Source organism: Sus scrofa, chromosome 12 (assembly GCF_054392235.1).
Source record: "Sus scrofa isolate SSC_HxYL_T2T_F1_AM1 chromosome 12, Sscrofa_HxYL_maternal_Yorkshire_Landrace_v2.0, whole genome shotgun sequence".
Classification (NCBI taxonomy): domain Eukaryota; kingdom Metazoa; phylum Chordata; class Mammalia; order Artiodactyla; family Suidae; genus Sus; species Sus scrofa.
In genome coordinates, this window is record NC_139394.1 from 41,343,569 (window position 1) to 41,364,473 (window position 20,905).

General features: G+C 46.3%; 1 protein-coding gene and 1 long non-coding RNA gene across 23 annotated transcripts in view; both read right to left on the reverse strand.

Annotated features, from left to right (window-relative positions):
• The window catches only part of BCAS3 (BCAS3 microtubule associated cell migration factor), a 580,731-nt gene that overhangs the window by 83,442 nt on the left and 476,384 nt on the right, over positions 1-20,905 (reverse strand). The gene's annotated exons all lie outside the window — the stretch shown is intronic.
• LOC146398214 (uncharacterized) overlaps positions 15,034-20,905 on the reverse strand; it is a 56,788-nt gene continuing 50,916 nt past the window's right edge. Inside the window, exon 2 of the long non-coding RNA XR_014821309.1 lies at positions 15,034-19,288. This is a non-coding gene — a long non-coding RNA (uncharacterized LOC146398214). The remainder of the gene's footprint in view (positions 19,289-20,905) is intronic.

A 20,905-nucleotide genomic window follows, 5' to 3' on the forward strand; every position in this document is an offset into this window, starting at 1 on the left:
TTCCCCCCATACTTGACTTGAAAATGTATCTTTTCAACACAGGATGCCAAGACCCCTTCTGCCCTCCATTTCAGAGGGGGGGGGTGTTAAGAGCAACAATTTACCCCCAAATTCTTCAAGCAGCCTAGGAACTAGTTCATGCTGATCCCTTCAAAGAGTGGAGAATGTGCCCTGATGTGGATTTAGAAACCACATATCTAAATATTTCACAAACCAAAGAGTTTCAATAGAGATCACACATTTGAACTTTGGCAGATGTAACTCCGTTAACCAAAGGAGGGTCCAATCTCAGAGAGATGCCTCTGCATAGAATCTCTAATCCTGGATGGGATTAGTTATAATATTTACCCAAAGAAGGCTTATTTTATTTTCATTTTCCTTTTTAGGACCGCACCTGTGGCATATGGAAGTTTCTGGGCTAGGGGTCGAATCGGAGCGGCAGCCACCAGCCTATGCCACCACAGCCACGGCAACAACGGATCCGGCCACATCTGCAACCTAAGCCAAAGCGTGCGGCAATGCTGGATCTTTAACCTACTAATTGAGGCCAGGGATTAAACTTGCATCTTCATGGCTACTAGTCAGGGTCTTAACCTGCTGAGCCTCAATGGGAAATCCAAGAAAGCTGACTTTAAATCAATGTCACAGATAAATCTATTATGTGCAAGTTAGGCTCTCTGTATAGTATGAGCTTGAATAAAAAACGAAGATAGGAATATGTATATCACATTTATATACATTCAGACAAAACATGTGAAAATAATAACAGCTAATAATTGTATATAGCACTTATAGTGACAATAGGCAATATTTTTTTGGGTGGTGGGCAGGCAGGAGTTTAAGAGTTCTGCGTATATATATATATATATATATATATATATATACACACACATTGTGTATGTGTGTGTGTGTATTTTTAGGGCCGCACCTGCAGCATATGGAGGTTCCTAGGTTAGGGGTCCAATTGGAGCTGTAGCCACCAGCCTACATCACAGCCACAGCAATGCCAGATCCAGTCTGCGTCTGTGACCTACACCACAGCTTGTGGTAACACCGGATCCTTAACCCACTGAGTGATGCCAGGATTGAAAACGCGTCCTCATGGATACTAGTCAGATTTGTTTCCACTGAGCCATTATGGGAATTCTGGGGTGTGCACATATTAACTCACTGAATCCTCACAACAGCCCTAAGGTGTAGGTCTATTATTTTATAGATGAAGAAACGAGGCACAGAGAGGTGAATGACTCAAGGTGACACAGCCAGTAAGAGACGACCTGGGAAGTGAAGCCAGGGCAGACTGCTCCAGGGTCCATGTTCTAATCTACTGAGCTGAACTGCCTTGAGGATCCCGTCTCAAGGATCCTTAGAAGCCATGTGGGACACAGCCTTCCCTCCTCCTCATTCCACCTCCCTCCCAGTTGCCTCCTGCAAACGCACACAGGCCAGCAGAACGGGGAGCCCTTCTCTGCTCACAGTATTTGCCACTAGAATGTTGCATGTATACAGAAGGAGCCTGAGAGCTCTCGGAGGGCAGGGGGTGGAGGCCTCATCCTTGCCTTGTCTCTAACTGTTGGCTCATAGCTTGGCTCAGTACCTGGGCTCAGGGGATATAGTGGTTTCTGAGCGATGGGTCACGTGTAGGCTCGAGAGAGACTTGGGAGTTCTTGCAATGGTCTCATTCCTGATTATTCAAAAGACCCTTCACACTAGGGATGAGTGGGTCAAAGACATGGCAGCCCATCCGCATACATGCTGAACAGGGAGGAAGGGTTGGAAGTCTGGAAGCTGCAAGAAGGGAAATGGGATCTCTTTTGATCCATTCACCTGGCAAACTCAAGGCAACTCCTGTTGATAACTGACAACTAGGACCAAGTTCATTAACCCCTGAATTCTGATATTTATTATTATTAACCATATGGAAGGCAATGACTCATTCCTGCCACATGGCTGGGAAACGACTTCCTTATTAAGGAAACACAAGGTGGTAGCCCAAATGCTGTCGTTTTTATAAGGAGAACTGCTGTAAGCATAAGCCCTTCCCTTCATTTTATACCTTCGTCTTTAACCACTGACAGTCCCATGGGCCAGCGTTCACGGCTTCCTTTTACAAATTGCCATTTGACGTCATGGGCTGCTTCTCACCAGGGCGAGCAGATTCACGGAGCCTCCTGGTCTCCCCCTTGTCATCCTGACCTTCCTCCTCAACACATAAAACCATAAGCTGTGCCCCCGCTTTCCCAAATCCCAAAGAACCTGAGTCACCTCGCCAGCTCCAGACTTTGCTCACCATGTTTTCCTTAGGAAGAAGGAAGCACCTCGGGAAGAGGAGCGAGGAGGTGACACCTGAGATGGAATGAGGTTGTTTTCCTCAGGGAAAACAACCACATCAAAATATTCTTTCATGGGAGTGCCCATCATGGTGCAGTGGAAACTAGGGACCATGAGGTTGCAGGTTCGATCCCTGGCCTTGCTCAGTGGGTTGAGGATCTGGCGCTGCTGTGAGCTGTGGTGTAGGTCACAGATGCGGATTGAACCCTGTGTGGTTGTGGCTGTGGCTGTGGTGTAGGCTGATGGCTATAGCTCTGATTCAGTCCCTAGCCTGGGAACCTCCATATGCTGTGGGTGTGGCCCTAAAAAGACAAAAAACAAACAAAATATTCTTCCCTGCTGTGATAAAGCTGGGAAACAGGGTAAGTGAGGCAGGGAAGGGCCAGGGCCATCTGACACCCACTTCAGGTCCACTGACGTCCCTCTTAGTGGCTCCCTGCTACCTCTTCTACAAAAGGGCAATTTGGGGAGTGATTTTCCAGACTTTAGTACCCCAGGGGTCTCCCCACACTGGTACCCTCAAAACATTTCCATTACCTCGACCTAATCCCTCATTATCTGAGAGTGAACGGGGAGGAGAATCTGGACAGCTCTTCCAACTTGAAAAATGTGCGAGATGTTTGCAAATCAGTGGAGAATTATCTAATTCCCCTGTAAACATTCTCACTCGAGCTAAGGTCCTTCTTCTTCTTCTTCTTCTTTTTTTTTTTTTTTCCTATCACTAAACCCAGGGCTGAAGGGAACATTAGCCCTTGTGGGGGAAAAATTAACCCTTGTTTGGCTCAAGAATCATGGCAACCAAAAGGACACAGGAGTCCGAGCTAAAAACACTCAGAGAGTGGGACAGACAAGAGCTTGGCGTCTCTGCTGGAAGAGCCCACATATAATGCACCCCCGACCTCCTCAAACTTTGGTACATAAACTTTATAAGTACAATGTTGCCAGATTCCGGTGCATAAAAAAGTAGCTGAAAAAAACTCAAACCATAAATAATGCCAAGTAATAAAGGAGGTGAATGTTTCTGTTATTAGATTCTTTCATTGTATAAATCTGTTTAATAAGCTGGCTAGGAATCGCTGATAGAAAACAGACTTAGTATGGTGTTACAGACCAACCCGTTCTAAAAGGCCAGTATGGGGACTCGTGCCAAGTGATATTTTTCTGTTCTTAACCAATGCAACTTAAAATGTAATTGTTGCTTCCTTGTTCAAAAATGGAAAATGTCTTAACGCGGCTGTGTTTGGAGGGAGTGGAAGGCATGCTTGGTGTCACACAGCACTCCCTCCCTCCCGCCAGTACTCATCGTTTGAAGGCACTTTACCGTATTTATAGATTACGCGGCCTTTTGTCTTACTCACCAAGAGGGACTGGGGTCTGTGTAGAACTCCTACTTTTTGGTGCCCTATTTCTCAACATTTCTATGTGCGTGTTTAGAAAAACCCTTCCAAATATCCTCCTTGTGACCCAAGAACCGTGGCAACCACTTTGGCTAAAGAAATTCACGGAGGGGGTGTGATGGGATGGGGGCGGGGATGGACTGGGGGTCTCCCAGGTCCCATTCATCTTCCAACACGATGCTTTCCAACAGCGTGTGGATGTTTTCCTGGGGTTGGTTACTATCATCATGAAGGGCTGTAAAATGAAACGCTATAAACTAGTGGAGGGCTAGAGGAGAAATATTTGCCAAGTGGCATAAACAGCAACACCAGGAGTCCCCCCACACGCAGCCACGCTCACAGGGCTTGGAGCTTGTACCCACCCCCCTGCCGGCCTGTTGGCGTGCTGTCCCTGGTTCCCAGGTACCTTTGCAGGAGGCCCCCACACAGCTAAACGGATAAAACAGAAGGTGACTGGATGAAATGCCTATTGATCTGCCCAACTTACTGTTTGGAAAATTGAAGTCTCAACCGTAGAAAGGTCCATCGTTTGGAAAGGCGCATCAAACTGTGTTACATTTGTACCTCGGTATCAGAGGTTTTGCTGTGCATTTTACATAGATCATGGGGCGGTGCCTAAAGAAGGTGTTCCCGAAAATGAGGGGAAAGTTAGAATTAAATACTTCAAATCGGGTTATTTCGCAATGAGTTGGCCACTACGTTCTTAGTTAGGAATGTGACTCCTTCTAGAACACTGTTTACATGGGAAATGGCAATTCAATGTAGAGCATAAGAAGTGAGAGTTTTCTCAGTAGTTTCTGGATTTCTCTAGTTCCTTTTGTTTCTGAGTACTATTTTTTGGGGGTGGAAGGGGTGTGAAATTCCATTGAGGAAAATTGGGATTATTGCTATTTTACACAAGGAGATGCCAAACACAGAAAATAAAGGTTTATTATTATTATTATTATTATTATTATTTGTTTGTTTCTTCGTTTTTTGGCTGAGCCAGGGAACGAACCGGTGCCACAGCAGTGACACCACCACTGAGCCTTAACCCACTGAGCCACCAGGGAACTCCAGAAAATAAAGTTTAAAGGGGCCACTTAGTGATGTAAAATATGACAATTAGAGCTATCAACGCTGTTCTATACATTTGAAAGTTGCTAAGAGAGTAGACCTGAAAAGTTCTCATACAAGAAAATAAGATGATAACTCTGTGAGGTGATGGGTTGTGACCGTCATTTTGCAATGTATACATGCATCCAATCTTTATGTTGCATATCTTAACCTTATACAGAATTATATGTCAATTACATTGCAATTACACTGGGGGGAAAGGGGCTGCTCACACGCCGGCTAGGGGCTAAAGAAAGATAATTCAACATTTATTATGCTTACAGCTGTGGGAGAAACATCGACTGGGTTAAGTTCTTCTCTGAGATTACTCAAAGGACTGCAGTCAAACTCCAGGAAATGCAAAAGGTAGGGGGGCGGGTAGGAAAAATTACAGGTAGTGGTCATTGATCTCCCCCAAGCAAACGGAAAACTGACAGAACAATTTCCTTCTGGGAATAGTCCCATGTGAGGCAGACGGCAGGGTACTCTTTAGAGGGATGGGAGCCAGCGAACGTTCAGCAAGTGCCAACCCAAGCCGACAGGAGGCTGGGCCCTAGCTCCATCCCACCCTTTCTACTCCTGTGGCTCATAGGGAAGGAAAAACCACAAGGACTCAGCAGAAATGACTCTCTGATGAACACTGCCAATCCTTTGAGAGAATCACAGAAGCTGGGGAAACGGGCCCAGAAGCTCTAAAGCCAAACTGGCCCAGAGACCCAGTGCTATTCCTGGAAAGATCAGATGCCAGGAAATAATGGAGTTAGAAATAACCATTCTGCTTAAGGCTGGGGAAAAAACCCAAAGTTCCATTAAGGAGGGATTAAGAAAAGGGAAGATCTATGGGCTTATTTTTTATGTTCATTTTTGTCTTTTTGTCTTTCCTAGGACCGCACCCACGGCATATGGAGGTTCCCAGGCTAAGAGTCGAATCAGAGCTGGAGCCACCAGCATATGTCACAACCACAACAATGCCAGATCCCAGCCATGTCTGCGACCTACACCACAGCTCACGGCAACACCAGATCCTTAACCCTCTGAGCGAGGTCAGGGATCGAACCCGCAACCTCATGGTTCCTAGTGGGATTCGTTAACCCCTGAGCCACGACGGGAACTCCTATGGGCTTATTTTCAAAGAAATATTTTGAAGAAAAGAGCTTCTTGAATTAGCTTTGAAAATTATTCCTTGGTGATATAGGTTACACTGAGTTGTTTTCACTTGAAGACAAACCAAAGCCCGCGCATTTCTAACAGCGACATATAAGGCTGAAGGCTGACTCTCTACAGGTAAAACCAAACCACTCTCGCAGAGCTTACATTTTGCAAGCCAAGTGTCCATAAGGATATGAAAAAGCACATCCAACAATGAAAGGTTCTATATTCATTAACCTCATGGGATTTTACAGTTCAGGTGAGAGACTGTAAGGGTTGTGCTCAGGATCACAGAGCTGCCAGGAGGAGAAGCCAGAACCAGGATCCAAGTGGACCTCCTTTTTTATACCCCACTGCTTCTCCACATGCAGGACTGGGGGCTTTATAAAGTGGTCACCCACTGTTTAAAAACTGGAAACATGCAAATCAAAACTACTATGAGGTACCACCTCACACCCATCAGAATGGCCATCCTGACTAAGTTCACAAATAACAAAGGCTGGAGAGGGTGTGGAGAAAAGGGAACCCTCCTGCACTGCTGGTGGGAATGTAAACTGGTACAACCACTGTGGAAAACAGTTTGGAGGTACCTTAGAAAACTACACATAGAACTACCATGTGACCCAGAAATCCCACTCTTGGGCTTATATCTGGACAAAACGTTCCTTGAAAAAGACACATACACCTGCCATGTTCATTGCAGCACTATTCACAATAACCAACACATGGAACAACCTAAATATCCATTGCCAGATGATTGGATTAAGAAGATGTGGTATATATACACAATGGAATACTACTCAGCCACAAAAAAGAACAAAATAATGTCATTTGCAGCAACATGGATGGCACTAGAGACTCTCACACGAAGTGAAGTCAAGTCAGAAAGAGAAAGACAAATACCATATGATATCCCTTATATATGGGATCTAATATATGGCACAAATGAACCTTTCCACAGAAAAGAAAATCATGGACATGGAGAACAGACTTGTGGTTGCCAAGAGGGAGGGGGAGGGAGTGGGATAGACTGGGAATTTGGGGTTAAGAGATGCAAACTATTGCCTTTGGAATAGATGAGCAATGAGATCCTACTGTAGAACCCTGGGAACTATATCTAGTCACTTACCATGGAGGATAATGTGAGAAAGAAGAATGTATATATGTATGTGTGACTGGGTCACCTTGCTGTACAGTACCACGTTGACAGAACACTGTAAACCAGCTACACAGAAAAAATAAAAATCATTATAAAAACTGGAAACACATGACAGGGTGTTTGAGTCAGAAGCCATCCATGGAGGGGGACTTGGAGGATCAACCTCAGATTTAAGTTCGATGAAACAAGAGGAACAGACGTAGACCTCAGGCATGATGTCGTTATCACTGCACGACAATCGCTTTCTGGCGGGGGTGAGATGGAGAAAATAACAACAAAGGCAGCCATCGGTTTTGATCACCTACTATGCGCTACTGACCCTTTTAAGCATATACCACACATACATTCATTCATCTAATCCTTATCACAATTCAGTGGGTAAGGTAATACGCATGTTTAACAGACAAGGGGGGGGTTTAAGGAACTTGCTCAATTTTACACTGTAAAGTGGCAAATGATGGACTTGATTCTAGGCTTGTCAATCTTTTTTTTTCTTTTTAAGGTCGCACCTGTTGCATAGGGAGGGTCTGCTGCTAGGGGTCAAATCAGAGTTGCAGCTGCCAGCCTATGCCGCAGCCACAGCAACACCAGGTCTGAGCCTTGTCTGCAACCTACACCACAGCTTGTAGCAACACTGGATCCTTAACCTACTAAGCAAGGCCAGAGATCGAACCCACAACCTCATGTAGGATAGGTCAGCTCCTTAACCCGCTGAGCTACAATGGGAACGCCCCAGGCTATCAATTTTTCAGAGACCACACAGAATGCCAGGCTCTTTTTTTCTGGTTGGACTCAGCACTGCTTTTTTTTTTTTTTTCTTTCTTTCTTCTTTCCTTTTTTTGGCCACACACATGGCATGCAGAAGTTCCCAGGCCAGGGATCAAACCCAAGCCACAGCAGTGACAATGCCAGATCCTTAACCCGATAAGCCACCAGGGAACTCCCTCAGCATTGCTTTTGGCTCACGCCCCCTCTTTGTGGTGTGTGACTGGTGCTCTGTTGCCTTCTGCACTCCTCCCCCCTGTACTGAGTGGAGTCAAAAGTGTTACCTAACTGAGCGATTGGGTCAGAGTTCAACGGATTCATCATTTTCCTGGGGTTGCCTGGCAACCCCAAGAGATGCTTCTTCATTCATGGACTCTCCAGTATCCCACCTGGAGAGGAGTCAGGCCCTACACAGAGGGTAATCCTCCTAAGAAAGGTTACACTGTACTGTCACTTTGATCCTAATATGGACAAAAAGTTTAGAAAAGGATTGGGAAGGAAAATGGAGAGAATTTGAGGGTGTTATGCCACTGGAAGAGGCGTGCTGGAAATGTCTGCCTGTGTTACGGACATCGAGGTGTGTACAGAGTTCTGTAAAAGCCCAGAGGAGATGGTACCTGCCTACCCTCCCCCCACCCCCCGCCCCCGCTTCCTTCCTCCACCAGAGTGCCAGGATCAGATAGGGCTTCCTGGAGGAAGAGACGTATGCAGTTGAACCTCACAGCACGACTGAGAGTGGGAAAAGCGAAAGTGAGAGAGTCGCCCTGGGCAACAAAAAGTATGACTAATATGGGGACCTGTAAGGATTCTGGTGATGGTGAAACACGAAATTCAAGGCAGAAAATGGAAGGAGCTGTGGATGTGGAGACGGGCAGAAGCCAGAGCCAGGAGAGACTCTAGAGACGTGCTGTGGGAAAAGACGGAGCCCTGTGACAGACTTCAAGCAGGAGAGTGACAAGGCCAGGGCAGCAGTGTCATGGGACAGATGAACAGAAGTCAGCGTGAAGGTAGGAGGAGCAGACCACACCATCGGGAGGCAATGAACCAGGTAGTGGCGATAGGAACGAGATGGAAGGACAGATGGGAGCACGTTCAGAGAAAAAAATCAGCAGGAACTGGTGATTTACGTGTGTGGAGAAGGAATTCTGGAGAAGTGAGGGGGACGCTATTCTTCTTATTCTGCTGACATGATGGGTTGGGGGCTACCAGCCCAAAGTGAAAAGTAATGACAGTGGTACTGCTGGGAGTGGAGCATGCTTAGGATGGATCAGGCTAGGCGGATGCTGCCTGTCCTTCATCCAACCAGCCAGGCAGCCAACAAATATTACAGAACACCAATTATGTGCCAGGCACAGAGCTTGGTGAGATGACTTTGCGACCTTGGCTGTTCAGGAGCCTGCAGTCCAGGAGGGAGTCAGAAATGTGGGCAGAAACTACAGCACGGTGTGATGTGTGCGCAATACAGAGGCAACAAGAGGACGGGAGACCCAGATTCTGCCTCAATCCACCCAGAGCCAGAGGGAGGCGGGGGAAGAGGGGTGAGTGTGGTCCTGTACCCGAGTCCTCATCCTGCGGGCTGGTCACTCCCCACTGCCCCCACGCCCCTGGAACTAAGTCAAGGACAGAAATGAGAAATGACAGCAGGAGGAGAAAGCATCGAAGACCAATTAACAACAGGTGGTAAGGCTGTCAGTTCAAATCACTGTCCTGGAAGCCAAGCAGACTTGGAGCCGAATCAAACTGGGGCTAGATCAGAACTCACACTCTAGCAAACCCACGGCACTAATTGCTCAGTGAAGGCCATGTGTTCCTTCTCCTCCACTGAATGTTTCTCTGGCAGTTCAGGAGCTCCAGGCTGGTGCTGTATCCCCGCACAAAGGTGCTTGCTTACATTTTCTCCCCATTCCCTAGATGAGGGACTTTTTTTTTTTTTTTTCCCTATCATTTTAGGGCAGCACCTGTGGCATATGGAGGTTCCCAGACTAGGAGCTGCAGCTTCCAGCCTACACCACAGCCACAGAGACTCCAGATCTGAGCTGTGTCTGCAACCTACACTGCAGCTCATGGCAATGCTGGATCCTTAACCCACTGAGCAAGGCCAGGGATCGAACCCGCATCCTCATGGTTACTAGTTGGGTTCGTTACTGCTGAACCACAATGGGAACGCCTATTTTCTTTCTTTCCTTTCTCTCTTTCTTCCTTTCTTTCTTTTTTTCTTCTTCCTTTCGTTCTTTGCCTCCTGCAGCAGTGCACAGCTCTGGGTCCCCACATACCCTTTTCATTTTGTTTCCATGAGATGACATTCAAATATTATTTTTTTATTTTTTATTTTTTGTCTTTTTGCCTATTCTAGGGCTGCTCCCACGGCACATGGAGGTTCCAGGCTAGGGGTCTAATCAGAGCTGTAGCTGCCGGCCTACACCACAGCCACAGCAATGCGGGATCTGAGCTGCGTCTGCAACCTACACCACAGCTCATGGCAACGTTGGATCCTTAACCCACTGAGCAAGGGCAGGGATCGAACCCGCAACCTCATGGTTCCTAATTGGATTCGTTAACCACTGAGTCATGACGGGAACTCTGACATTCAAATATTATTTGAAAAATCAATAATATCCCCTGCTTTGCTGTATCAGCAGAGCTGTTGAACACACACAACGGTGGCTGCAGTGCTTGCAAACCCAGCTGCACGCTTCTACTGCTGGACTAGCCTTTGCCTTCCATGGCCCACCTGAAAGGCAGGCTGGGAAATTCATCACAAGTTGGGTTTCCGCAACATCCTTTGCACTGAAGATCCTAGAACACAGATGGTCAGATGACACTGGAGGGGCCTTAAAGATGGCCTTCTTTCTCAAAGCCCTTACTGCACAGATGAGAAACTTGGGGGAGTGAGGTAGCCTAGATCTCCGAGTCTATTGTCAGCATGATTCCATTTCACTGTTTTCTCTACAGTGTTTGAACCACTACAGGGTTCTTTTCAATAAAAACCCACCTGGGGCCCTAGCTGATCCTGTGAATGAAGGATTCTACAAAGTAAGAGTGTCTTTTCTCTCAAAGTTGGGGAAAAAAAATACATGAAATCTGGAATCCTGTCACTTATGCATGCAACCGCTAAGCTCTATCTTAGGCTTCTTAGCAGTAAAATGGGAATAAGAACAGCATGGACTTGCGGGATCTGTTGTGAGGATTAGATAGAAGAGCCTATGGCTCTTGGTAAAGAGGCTATTTAAAATAAATGTAGGAAAACTCTGTGTCTTTATTTCCAGTTCTCAATTCGTAATAAAGAGGATATTCCATTTCTCAAGAGTCTAAAAATGACTATACTTAAAAAAAAAAGCAGAGGAATTTGCATTTCATTATTGGAATGGTATGGTTAAGCATGTTGAAGATTCTATTAGATGGTACCAATTTTCACATTAAGTGGACATGAGTTATTGCTGAATACTTGAAGCCGTCTCTAGAGAATAAGACACCAGAGCCGCATAAAGGGTAAAGTCAGATCCCATGGTGTGTCTTGATGTGACATTAAAAGACAAGATGAGAACAGTCAAGTATTGCACCAGAGAGGACAGAGCAAGCACGGGAGTCGGGGAGGAGAACATTCTGGCTCTCTCTCCTGGCGGGGCAGTGGTACTGAGCTGACTGCATAGAGGATCTCGAATTTTTCTTGGCATTAGCTGACAGAAAGAACTTTCCCCAGTAAGACACTGGGTCTTTGCAGAATGGTAATAAGAGTCCAGGGTGGCTCTGAATCAGCTAGTTCTAGCAGTGACCATTCTTCTTTCATTTACCCCTTAAAAAATCCCTTATATAAAAATATGAAAGTACAATACACAGATTTCGGAGAGGGGTAGAAAGGGAACAGATTTTTTTCTGCACTGTAAAAGAATGATTTCTTTCTGATGAAAGGTCTTTTAAACTATCATCCCATTCAGAGGTTACTACCCTGGGGTCCAGAGGCCCCCCCGAGGGATCCACGGATAACATTCAGGTAGTCTGGGGAGCTGGGTGGGAAAAGAATTCCACCTATATTTTCACTAACCTCTAATTGAAATTTATCACATATGGCAATCATGAATGTAGGCAGCAAACAGTAGTTAGCACTGCCTATGACTGTCGTCAACAGAAACCACATTTTTTTTTTTTTTCTTTTTAGGGCCACACCTGCAGCATATGGAGGTTCCCAGGCTAGGGGTCAAATAGAAGCTGGGGCCGCCATCCTATACCACAGACACAGCCACGTCAGATCCGAGCCACATCTGTGACCTACACCACAGCTCATGGCAACACTGGATCCTTAACCCACTGAGCAAGGCCAGGGATTGAACCTGCATCCTCATGGATGCTATTCAGATTCGTTTCTGCTGAGCCACGATGGGAACTCCAGAAATCACATTTTTAACACACATCACTACTGTTGCAATTTACACGAGGGATACCTTTCCATAAAGGGCCAAATAGCCAGTATTTTAGACTTTTGAGGGCTATAAGATCTCACTCCAACTGCTGGACTCTGCTGTTGTAGCAGGAAAGCAGGCAGAGATGAGCTGTAAGTGAAAGAGCATGGTTGTGTTGCAATAAAACTTTATTTATAAAACCAGTCTGTGGGCTGTAGTTTGCTAATCCCTGGTATAAACACTATGACTCTGAAAACCAATTAGTTTTGGTTATTTAATATGCTAAGACATGCGTATATTACTGTATCATAAATGTGTAGGGATATAAAATATTTTCATTACATTCCTATACATTTTATGCATTGAAAACTATTCTGGGAAGGGGTCCATAGACTTTACCAGATCATCAATAGTCCATAGCAAAAAGATTTATTTATTTTTATTTTTATTTTTTTCTCTTTTGTCTTTATAGGGCCGCTCCCTTGGCATATGGAGGTTCCCAGGCTAGGGGTCTAATTGGAGCTATAGCTGCCAGCCTACATCACAGCTACAGCAACGCCAGATCTGAGCAGCATCTGTGACCTAACACCATAGCTCACTGCAATGCCGGATCCTTAACCCACTCAGCGAGTCCAGGGATCAAACCCGCAATCTCGGGGTTCCTAGTCGGATTCGCTTCTGCTGCGCCACCACGGGAACTCCCAATTTTTATTTTTTTAATTTAATGATTTTTTTTCCCATTATAGCCAGTTTACAGTGTTCTGTCTATTTTCTACTGTACGGCAAGCTGACTCAGTCACACATACACATATACATTCTTCTTTCTCACATTATCATGCTCCATCATAAGTGACTAGACATAGCTCCCCATGGCAGAAAGATTTAGATGCCTTTGTCACAGGTGAATGTGCTAGTTGACAAATGACTCCTGGGCAGAGACTGGAAGCACTGGGGAAGAGGAAAGCTGGAGAAACAGAGACAGCCTGGTGGAAGACCCTGTCAATCAAAGCTAATCAGATATGAAATAAAAATCTCCTCAGATTTTCCATGGCAGTTGATGGGGCAAAAATAAAAGGAGTTTTTTCCCCAACCCTCGGTGACGGTGTAAAAACAGCTCCACCTTTGGTACATTTCTTCCTCCCTTTGTTTCCGCAGCGCTCACTCTTACCTCTGCTGCCGTGCACTGTTCTGAAGAGTGGAGAGTGCAAATCTGTTCCTTAAGCACCAGGGATTTATATGCCCCCCAAAGGACACGTGCCCTCCTGATGATTTTATTCCCCAAATGGCACCTGAACAAAAGCCTTAGAGAGCAAGTTTTCTCCTAGAATTTTTTTTTGTCTTTTTGCCTTTTCTAGGGCCGCTCAAGTGGCTCGTGAGGTTCCCAGGCTAGGGGTTCAATCGGAGCTGTAGCCACCGGCCTATGTCAGAGCCACAGCAATGCCAGATCTGAGCTGCATCTGCCACCTACACCACAGCTCACGGCAACGCCGGATCCTTAACCCACTGAGCAAGGACAGGGATTGAACCCGCAACCTCATGGTTTCTAGTCGGATTCGTTAACTACTGAGCCACAATGGGAACTCCTCTCCTTAGAAGTCTTGACGTAGATGCCCGAGGTTGAAGGGACGGAGAAGTTAAAGGGAATAAGGGGACATGGGGACCAGGCTTCTCTGTGCCTGATCAAGGGCATAGCGCTATGAAAATAACCTTAGGGTCTCGGAACAGTGAGACCAACTGGGAATACATGTGGCCAGTTACCTCCGCCTCAGAGAAGACAGGCTGTTTTGTCCTTCAAGTATAAGCCGTATTTACTTCTAATAATGCAACAGCAAACTATAATGTGAGGAGAAAGCACCTTCTGCTTAGTGCTGGACTAAACAGCTCTGGGTTACATTTACAATTTTAATAAACTGATTTGTCAAAACTGTCAGAATCAAGGGAGATCATCTGGATACCAGATGAACAAAAATATCTGTAATTATAAGCTGTCCATTTTCCTCTTTCATCTTCTATATATGTATCTGTGAGCAGCTACATATTTTCATGCACATACATACAACATAAATTTTAAATCACTTTTTAAAACCTGTCATAATAGAATTCAGGAGAGGAGAAAATACAGTTCTCCTGGGATAGCCAAGGGACTTGCAGGCGAAGCTGTACTCCCCATCTTAGGACTAGCATCTTTTTGCTGAATTATTCTGTCAGAGCCCAAACATTTCAGTTCCCTCACCATCTGGATTGTTCTTCATCCGTGCTGACCCCTCATTTACTGTGTGACCAGAGGCAAGGCACTAAACCTCTCTGGCCCTCTGCTATCTGAATACGAAACATTTCTGACAGAGGTACACCACCCTAGAAAAGGGGCACAAGTATGAAGGAGATTCTTTTTGGAAAGAAGCCCCAAGCCTCTGAAGAATGCTATGAAACTGCCATGCATTTGTTATGAAATAATTCACACAATCCCTAGCCCGTGTTTAATCGGAATCCCATCTTTGCCAATGTCAGTGTTAAGTGACGGTCCATGACTACTTTCGAGGCGGCCCCTAATTGAGGGCGCTGAAATCTCTGTTCCCTGGGGTGGGGGGTGAGAGGGATGAGTGGAAGGATGGGCTGAAGGAGCCTGGGTGCCTCTGAGGCTGTGGGACGTGCCCACTGGGGGCCTCGATCTGACTCCCTTTGGGAAGTCGCTTGGCAACGGCAGTGGGAGAGTCACCTATGATCTTTTTCATCATTATTCTTGGGGGAGAAGATTTGTGCTAGAGAATCAACTCACAGGGAGGAGAACGAAGAGGCCGGAGAGAGCCAGTGTTAGCGGGGACAGAAAGATCCGGACATCTGGGAGGTTCCCACATACCGAAGCTCAACATCCTTTTCATTTTATGCTGCTTTTATTCGAAGATCAATAAGGAAGGTGGCCTCTAGGTGAGGCTAGCTCGGAAGCTGACTGTTTTTAGGGAGAAGGATGAACGGAGAGTGGCTTTTTAAACCTGACTTTCCAAAGGACCCCTGATGGGCTCAGGACCACAGTGAGTGTCTGCGTGGCAATTTTCCAGCCCTGCTACGCAACCGGCAGCGTGTGCTGGGAAGTACAATTTAGCGAAGGATTTTGCTGAATGTCCAAGCCCTGGGTCTTCGGTGAGTGAGAAGAATCTGCCATTCTAAGCAAGACAGGAGGCCCTTCCAAATAAGAAATGGAAACAGATACAGAGTGCTAGTGTTAGAAGCACAAGAAACCAGCTGGGATATGTTACGTAACTTTCTGGAGGCAAAAGCGAGAGACGGTGAGTGATGGGTTCAAGGCTCTATAGCGAGCAGCTGATGAAGCAGAAGGAGGACCTGGGTCAGCCTCCAGCTGCTGGTCCGGCACACAGGCGATGGCAACTAGGCAAACCAATAGTCCTTCTTTGAAACTGTTCTCTCTGGACTAGTTAGAAACAGTCTTTGTGACGGATGGAAGACTTACCTATAGAGAAAAGTGGAGTATATTACTAACAAGGGAGAGAATCAAACATTTTTGAAGGCCTAGCCTTTGGGCAGAAGTTATTCTCGGAGGAACACAAACATCTGTACTTCTTCCAGACTGCCTGGTTCACCCTCTCCATCAGACTCGGCGCGCCTTGTTTTATCTCTGCCCACCAAGCACCGGGGACCCATGTCACATCGACCCTTCTAGCAAGAACACCTGGGCTTGGCTCCCCCTGTAGCCTCGCTCCCTTGCCTAGACCCCTAAAGGGGTCTGGGTCTCTGCCGACTGCCGCTTTAATCATTTGTTAATTTGCTTAAACATCTGGTCAAATTTTGGAAATAATCTCAATGGGAGGGTTGATGCTAACTTCTCTTGGATGTTGAGAGTTTCCACATGTCCCCTCGCGCCCCCTCCCTCACACTCACCCACACGAACCAATCACTGAAACAGTCTGAGGCAAGAAAGAGAAAGCCAAGGAGGAAGACTTGCCCCGATTTCTCTGGGCTGTTCTTTGGGCTCCTTAAACTCAACGTTACAAAGTAAGTGTATCTGCTCGCCTCCCTTCCCACCCTCTTTCTCCACGAATGGTACGGTTCTCCGCTCCGATGCCTAGGCAGCCCTTGAGTGTCACCGCCCTACACACTGCCTTCTTTATGGCATTCTGGATACCATATGCCATGAACCTTCCCGAAGCCCTCGAACTTCCAGGTTTTGCGCCATTTCTACGACCACTGCCTGGCGTCAGCCATTCTCATTATCCTTTCCATGAATTCAGGTCACACCTGATGCTCTTCCTGGATCCAGCCTTATCCCCCTTCAATCCATTTCCCACGCTGTAGCCCAAGTGGTTTCTCTAGAACACATATTTGATCATCTTGCCTTGCTTAAAATTCCACAGGAGCTCCCCAAAGCCTTTGGGTCTCTATTGCGACACCTCAACTCCTCATCAACAGTCTTCAATTTCCCCCACCTCGTCTCTCATTTATGCCCCACAGCCTGGGCAGAAAGGGAGAAACAACGCTGTCTCCTGAGCTCATGCTCTGGCCTCTCTTGCCTATGGATTTTGTCCAGGCTGTTCCCTCCTCACTGCTCCCTGGCTAATTCCAACTTGTCCTTCAGGACTTGGTTCAAATAATCATTTCCCCAGGATATTTCCCCTAATATATGGCTAGTGCTTAATAAGTTTGTTGAAGAAATGAATTAACTAAAACAAAATGGTAGGAAGACGTTCTCATCAACACGTATCTTTCCTATAGAAGCACGGTAATAACCGCAAAGGGGAAGGAAAGAAGCTCGGCTGGGGAATGGGAACTTTGGCCAAATGTGATGTCATGATCATGGCTTGGGCAGAAACCTCCTGTTTCAGGCACCTTCGTCAGAATCACGTTTTCGAAAGTGAGGTGGAATCCTACGGGACAGTCTCTCCGGAGAAGACCTGAAGCTTGGAACAAGCGCCTGTCTTGGAATCATCAGGAACCATGAAATCATCACAGCTGAATGGTAACTAGATGTATTGTGGTGATCATTTCACAATGTATACATATATAGAATCATTACGTACACCAAAAATTAATACAATGTTATATGTCACTTATACTTCAATATGTCAATTATACTTCAATGAGAAAAACAAAAACAACAACAACAAAAAAAAGAAATCATCACAGCGATCGTGCTATTTGCCATCACTGACTTTGCCAGCAACCGTCCTAGCATTGTCAGTAAGTCTAATTCAGCGTAACCACGAAGAACTTGCAGTATCCAAACGACCTCTGGGTCGAGGCTGTATAACCCGACTGGGGGAATGAGGGAGTGGTAGAGGCAGACATGGCGATGATATATGCCCGGATTCTGTAGTTGGGAGGAATTTACTAAATATCACCAGCAAGACAAAACTCATTTTCAGAGAAGCAAGGGAACCTCCACGTGGCCCCTTGGGCCATGCACAGGAGCTGTCTGAGCAACTGTTAGGTTGGAAATTGTGGAGTTCCCATTGTGGTGCTGCAGAAACGAACCCGACTAGGAACCATGAGGTTTGGGGTTCGATCCCTGGCCTCGCTCAGTGGGTTAAGGATCTGGCGTTGCCGTGAGCTGTGGTGTAGGTTGCAGACGAGACTCAGATACAACATTGCTGTGGCTGTGGCATAGGCTGGCGGCTACAGCTCTGATTGGACCCTAGCCTGGGAACCTCCACATGCCTCAGGTGTGGCTCTAAAAAGCAAAAAAAAAAAAATTGTAATGATCGTCAGAAATTGCAAATGCAATGTCTCAGTAAGCAAAGAGGTCCTACTGTACAGCACAGGGAATTATATCGCCTCTTGGGATAGACCACGATGGAAGATAATATGAGAAAAAGAATCTCTCTCTATAGATGTATGAGTGGGTCACTTTGCTGAACAGCAGAGATTGGCACAACACTGTAAATCAACTATACTCTTAAAAAAAAAAAACTAGTCTTGACCTAAGTGGTAGCAGAAAGAGGCTTTACCGTAAGCATGGGAAGAACTGGACAAAAGAACCTTTACCCAGAAGCCACGGCTCTGGCTCCTGCTGTTATTAACAAGCTCCCAGAAAAGCAGCTCCCCCTTGACCTCAGAGACAGCTCTTCTAAGAGAGTGTCTCAGTGCGCCCTGCGCCTTGGGGATAACGCGGGCATTGCTCATCTCAGAGGCTCCTTCCTCTTCTCTCCTCGTTCCTCCCCCCGCCAGGAGCCAGACAGCACTCCGGCCGAAGTCTCCGTCACCAACACCTCCTTGCCGCCATCACCTGCTCCTTATAAAACACTTCACTTGAGAATTCAGCGTTAGGAAAGGAGAAAGGGCTTGCTGGCTAGGCTGCCTAGTAAATCCCGAGTGATCATCCCAGATGTTGTGACTCACTTAAGGGGGGTTCCCTGTCTGCGTGGCCCATCTCAGGCAGCTTATTAGGGAGCGCGCTCTTAAAAGGTTTAGAGACAAGTCTCGGGGGGGCACATTCCCCAATCAAGACTTCATCACCCAGCAGGGGCTATTTAGAAGCCCCTCCATAAGCGACACTAAGACCTCGCTGTCAGCCACAATCTTGAGTAGTGATGTCATCAAAGACTTTAGTTACATGGGTGGAGGCAGTCTTTGTTTTCTTTTCTTTCGGTTTTTTTTTTTTTTTTTTTTTTGTCTTTTTAGGGCCTCACCTGCGGCATATGGAAGTTCCCAGGCTAGGGGTCTAATCGGAGCGCTGGCCTACACCACAGCCAAAGCAACTAGAGATCTGAGCCACATCTGCAACCTACACCACAGCTCAGGGCAACACCGGATCCTTAACCCATGGAACAAGGCCAGGAATTGAACCTGCAACCTCATGGATTCGTTAACCACTGAGCCACGACGAGAACTCGTGTTTGTTTTCTGAATTAGTGAGGGGGGTGGAATGCTTGACTGACCTGCCGTACTGAAAGCACCTTTGGAGCAGAGAGAACTGTCTTAGGGTCAAAGACCTCAAGGGTAAGAAATGAACCAGAGTTCCCACTGTGGTCCAGCAGAAAACAAATCTGACGCCTATCCATGAGGATGCAGGTTCTATCCCTTGGCCTTGCTCAGTGGGTTAAGGATCCAGCATTGCCATGAGCTGTGGTGTAGGTGGCAGACACTGCTCAGATCTGGCATTGCTGTGGCCGTGATGTAGGCTGGCAGCTACAGCTCCAGTTCAACCCCTGGGAACCTCCTTATGCAGCGGGTGCAGCCCTAAAAAAAAGAAATGAACTGAAGTCTCAAGCAAAACTGTCTGTAGAAGACTGAGCTTCTCCCCACGCCCAGCTGTTATCAAATTCAGGCTGGATCCCAGAGCCTGGGAGTGGATGGAGCCCGGCAGAAAGGAATGGAGCTGCCTGATGGCATTTAAGTGACAACACTGTCTTGAGAAATCTGACAAATCTAGGAACAGCAGAGACAGAGCAGAAGAGCACCTGGTGGAATCAAGGCATTTCTGCCACCCAGCCTAGGCCTGAAACGCAACTCAAGGCCTTTCGAATTCAAAGTCTGCCCACTGATACCTGAAGGAGTGCACAGAGAGCCTTAGACAAAAATTCTCTCTTTCTTATCCCTCCTCAGGCTTCCTGAACTCATGCTACCAGTGTGGAATTTTTTAATAACAAAAGGAATTCCAAATACCATGCTGTGGGTAGCATAACTCTGCCTGCTCCTTGTATGGCTTAATCAAACATTTAAAGATACTTAGGATGGGTGATTCTTTCCGGGCTGGGGTGAAGTGCTGTGTCCTTTAAATACAGAAGCAGAGGACCTGGGTGTTTGGGTCCAGAATGAAAACATAGGCTAGTCCATTCCAGCGTCCTCTCAAACAGAATAACCTGACTGTTGGAATAAGTAACTCTGAGCATCTTTTCTAGACATTTATTTTCTTTTTGAATAACCACTCCTTCTCGAGACGGGAAGCTGTAAGAATGAAATGCGGTGACCTATTACTCAACCCCTTTGTCTGCAGATGCAACAACCTACTTGCCAGCAAAATAGGTTGCTGCTCCCAGTAGCTGTCTTGAATCCTGCTGCCCAGGATGGAACCTAAGCTAACGACTGTATGGAGCGCCCCAGCGCATCTCACCAGCAACGTGGGCTTTTTTCTCTTTCCTTCTGGACCGTTGTTGATCCCTGGTCCCCTGGCAACTACATGAAGGTTGCGGCGCTGTCTTAGAAATGCCTGGTTCGAGTTAGGACAGAATAAGAAGACCTTGTTCTGTTTTCTTCTATAGGAGTTCTCGGAGTCCTAGGTGTCTCATCTTAAAAATGGGTCAGTCACAGACACAGAAAACAAATGTATGGTTACCAAACGGGAAAGGGGGAGGGATAAATTAGGAGTTTGGGATTAACAGACACACACTCCGTCATGCAAAACAGATAAACCACAAGGTCCTATGGCGTAGTACAGGGACATATATTCCACATCTTGTAATAACCTGTACTGGAAAAGAATCTGAAATATATATATATATATATATATATATCTGAACCGCTTTGCTGCACACCAGAAATGAACAAAACATTGTAAATCAACTCTACGTCAATGAAAAAAAGAGTCAGGAAGCTTCATCGTTCCTAACTTGCTTTCCCCCATCTCAAAATATCTGAGGGACGTGTGTATCTCACAGTAAGAG